We start from the raw sequence: 4,445 nt of genomic DNA on the forward strand, positions 1-4,445 counted from the left end.
AATTCTCTATTAAAATCATAACAGGAGATTTAAATGGATATGAAGTAATGTTTATATTGTGAATGTCCTAATGAAATTGAGAGCAGTTGACACATCCATGTTTTAATGCTTAGTGATTCGAGAACTACTACAGTGTCTCGATTGTTTAAACATTAAAATTTCACTAAAGATGATACGAGGTGTTTTCATCTAATGATGATGACATTGATTATGGTACCTTGATGATTAGGTTACATGCTTTTAGATAGTTCAGTATTCCTTTGTTAGAGATGTTTATGATGTTAGGTATATGCATGCTTAACGATGATTATTCTAGTATGTTAATCTAAATTAATGAATAAGTTATGTTATATTGATTATGTGTTTACTGATGATTAAATGTGAGTAGAAATCAATTAAACAACTGATTATTTGAAAAATGGATATTTTAGTTATGTAATTTACCTGATACGTTATATACATATATGCATGTGATTTCTTGAACTATTGATGTATGTAATGAGTCTATAGGATATTTTAGTCGAGAAAAATAATGGAGAGACAAAACTAAACCCTATGTATTGATTGTGGAAACCAAGGTTGAATCCAAAAAAGGATGCAAACCCCATTGTTCGTGTTTTATTTGTATCGTAGATTGAATGAATGTATTATTTTGTAATCTTTAAATGTTAATGTTCGTAACAGTGTTTTTATGGTGTTGCTTGACACTCGTAAACTGTTTATGCATTCCAACATGATAGTTAGGGTTAATCAAGTAACCTAAAGATTTAAGTCAGACTAGTTTAGTGCCCTATTTTCTAATCAATGAGTAATCGAGGTTAATTACCCTAATCAAGGTTAGTGAGTAATCTATATTTTGAAGGTTGCTAGAAAGTCCTGAAAAAAATCTCTTAGCTTTTGATAGGTTGCTAATTAATCCCAAAAGCCTAAAATCATGAAATGTTAATACCCAAGGGGTATGGGTATGAGTTGGGGGCATTTTCCACCCCCCTATCCCCTTTTGTTGACTTTTGAAGTTACTCAAAAAGTCCATTTTTTCTTAAGTGCGAAAATAGAATGATTTCACGATGGGTTGAATGACCCTATCCCCACCTTGAGGTTAGCCTTAGGTTTAGTTGAGTTAGAAACCTCTAGATTTTTAGGCAAGTGGGGGAAGTTATTGCCCTTATTAGGTGGTTGAGTTTTGATCTTATTTAGAGGCTTTTTTGAGAAGTTTTGGTTGTTACCCAATCTCTAGTTTTAGAGTGAAGTTTTGGAAGATTGAAGGCAAGGAAGGAAAAGCTCTTCTCAACTTGTTCATTTTACCATAACCTCTTTGTGAAGGTAGGAGTTCTTCATCTCCTTTGTTCATGTTGCTCATGTTGCTCATGTTGTTTCATGCTTATGTTATTGTGTTGTTCATTGGTATGCTTGTATGTATATTGGGTATTCTTGGGAAGGATTAAAACATGTTTTCTTGAATGCTTTTCCTTCATGTTTTGCATGAATTTTGAAGTTTTCTTGTATGGGTGTTTTGGCATTACTCACCCTCAGATAGGGCAGAAATGGCCATTTTCGAGGAAAAGTCTTCAATTGGACTCCAACAGTGTAGAGTCTCTTCTTAGGACGAGAAGAAAGAGAGAGGGTAGGGTGTTATGGGCCCCTACTTGTCTGGACAAACCACGTAAGAGTTTTGACATGTACGAATGGAAGAACGGAAGTTCTTGAGTTATAGCCCCGATTGGGCACCTGTTTGGTGTTGTGTCTGACATCTCCTGTTGGAAAAATCCACCTTCTCCCTAATTTTATTTCAATGTCAAATCTATTGTCAAAACCCGGTATAGAAATGAATGTTTGATTTTGTCTCCTTGTTATGTTGTTGTCACTTGGTCAGTTTTTGTTCTCTCCACGATCTCAGCAATGTATTACAAAAAATGAAATGGGTCCCTTGTTAAGGGCCATGAAAGAAATTTAAATTGATTGTTGAAATTCAATTATGTTCGGGATTAAAATCCTGTGTAGAAATTTATTTTAAACTTTTGTTGTAATGGCAATGATGTCGAGTTTTCTTACTGGTTCTTTCCCGACGAAGCTTTGAACCAGGTGGTTTAATAAATAAAATAAAAATGTTTGAGTAATCCTTGCTTATAAGATCCTTCATATTTTCAGTAATGTGTATGTGTTTTGAAAATTAGATAAAATGGTGATATGCAATTTATGCAATTTTTGAGTTCAATTATGTTAAGGAAAATTTTATGTTATGGTTAAAACTTCGATTAAATTTTGTGATTTTTTTAAAGGGATAAAATAACCTTACATTAAGGTTTAAACAAATTAGTAAACTCGATGATTAAAATTAACGTAGAGAGAAAAAAATGAATATATACCTACTTGGTTAAATAGATTTGTTTTGCATCAATTCAACACTTTAAAATAAATAAATATATAATTTCCCCTTAGCATGAAATATAGTTGGAAATCAAAATCTATACTTAGAAAAAATACACCTCTTATTATAAAAATGGATTTGCATTCAAAAATAAATAAAAATTTGACACTCAGAAAAAAATAAAGCCTTCAAAAAAAATGTGTTCCCAAGAGAAAATATTCTCTAGATTTTGTATGGGAAAGAAATTAAAATCTTCTCTTCAAACAGAGAATCTTAAAAGATTTTCTAGAATATCCCATACATATAATGAGTGTTCAAATTAAAGAAAAGAAGAAAAAGAAAAAAAATAATAAATAAAAATATATATGTAAATATCTAATTTCTAATATCCTATCTACTTATCTTTTTATCATAACTTCATAACTTCTCACCTCTATCTATCTTACAAAAAAACTTTAAACATAAATTCATGTCCTATTTCCTCTATCCCAGGCATGGGAGGAAATCATTATAACCATCACACCAAGGATGATGTCACCCTGCACAGTGAAAAAAGTCAAAATAAAATTTGGAAGGCAAGTTTTAAAAGTGCATAATTATTTTATAAAGTTTGTTTTCACACACTTTATTTACCTTTTTTATTTTTTTTTGATGAATAGTCCTTTTCAATTAATAAAATTTACTAAGATTACATTTCACAAAAAAGGGTCGGGGGATACAGGATCACCCCGCGAATGAGTTCAATCGGCCGAAGCCGGAGCAAACAACATGGTTGCAGCCAGCAACTATAAACTATTCATCAAAAAAAATATAGATTTAGAACAACCTCATGCTGCCAAGGCAGTACCAGCAGAGGGAGGAGGATCATCTTTATCAGGAAATCTCCACACATCAGTGGGATTGTGAGGCAGACTAGGAACAATCCAGCCGTCAGCAGCATCCGCAGGATCTGGGGTAGTTGCAGTCTCTGCATCCTTCTTGTCTGGCCGCGAAAGAGAGATTGCTAAGGCCAGCCGGGGAAACTTGCCAGAGTGCGCCCATTCAGGGGGAGGAGTCGGAGACCAGCCAAAAGCCCGTCCAGGGGGGGGGGGGAGCCGAGGATAGACCAGAACCACCACGTGGTGGGGAAGCAAAGCAGCACCTCCAATCGCCGTGACCACCACTGGGAGAGCAGTGGCGGGGACCTTGGGAGCGCGGCGTGTGCGAATGGTGGCCAGAGGACTGGTGTCTGGAACGGCGACCGCGAGATGAGGAAGCATCAGCCGAGGCATTCGGAGGCACTCTGGAAATGGTACAAGGAGCATTGCCCCAGTGGTTTAACAATTCTTGTAAGTGGGCAATCTCTAGGGCAACTTTATTAGCTTGCACCTGTATCTGCATAATGACATTGTTACAAATGCATGCCTTAGTGTACATTGCAATGTTAACATCCAAAAAATTGAGTGAATAAAACTGCATTCCTATCTTTCCATAGAGAAAACAAAATTTTCATCCTGAAAGTATGCCAAATCTAGGAAAACTTCCGAGGAAATATGGGGGAATCACCCAGCAGGATCATGTGCCATGAAAAAGGTTCGGGCCTGAAAGGCTTGAAAAAATCATGGATCTAGTGCCAATAATTATGAGCACATTTGCAAAACCAAAAAATATGCAAAAAGGACTCAGGTTGGCCACAAAAGGGGCATCTGGGATCAAGAACCCCAATGTGCTTGAGCCGAGGCCCCTGGGGAAGACCTTGGAAAGCAAGGCACCAAGAAAAGTGAGCAATCTTAGGTTCTGTAATTTACGTTCTTTCAAACTTGGCGTACCTTTCCTTTTTACCCTTGGGCTGCATTTTTCCATGCCTTGGTCTACGTCGGGATGTCTTGGAAAGCACCCATGTCTTGGTAGATGGAAATGACATGTGGCCTAGGGGTAGGCTTAGGTAGTTAAGGGTGTTGGGTAGAGTTTAGGGGTGGGTTAGTAGGATTTTATTTATAGTTAGTTTTTATTAACTTAGTTTTTTTTAAGTTTTTAAATATTAGTTAGTTTTTAATATGTTAGTATTTTTTTAAGTTGTTTTATTAAGTTAGTTTAA

This window comes from Cupressus sempervirens, chromosome 10, assembly GCF_028749045.1.
Source record: "Cupressus sempervirens isolate cs-2001-9-10 chromosome 10, ASM2874904v1, whole genome shotgun sequence".
NCBI classification, from domain to species: Eukaryota; Viridiplantae; Streptophyta; class Pinopsida; order Cupressales; family Cupressaceae; genus Cupressus; species Cupressus sempervirens.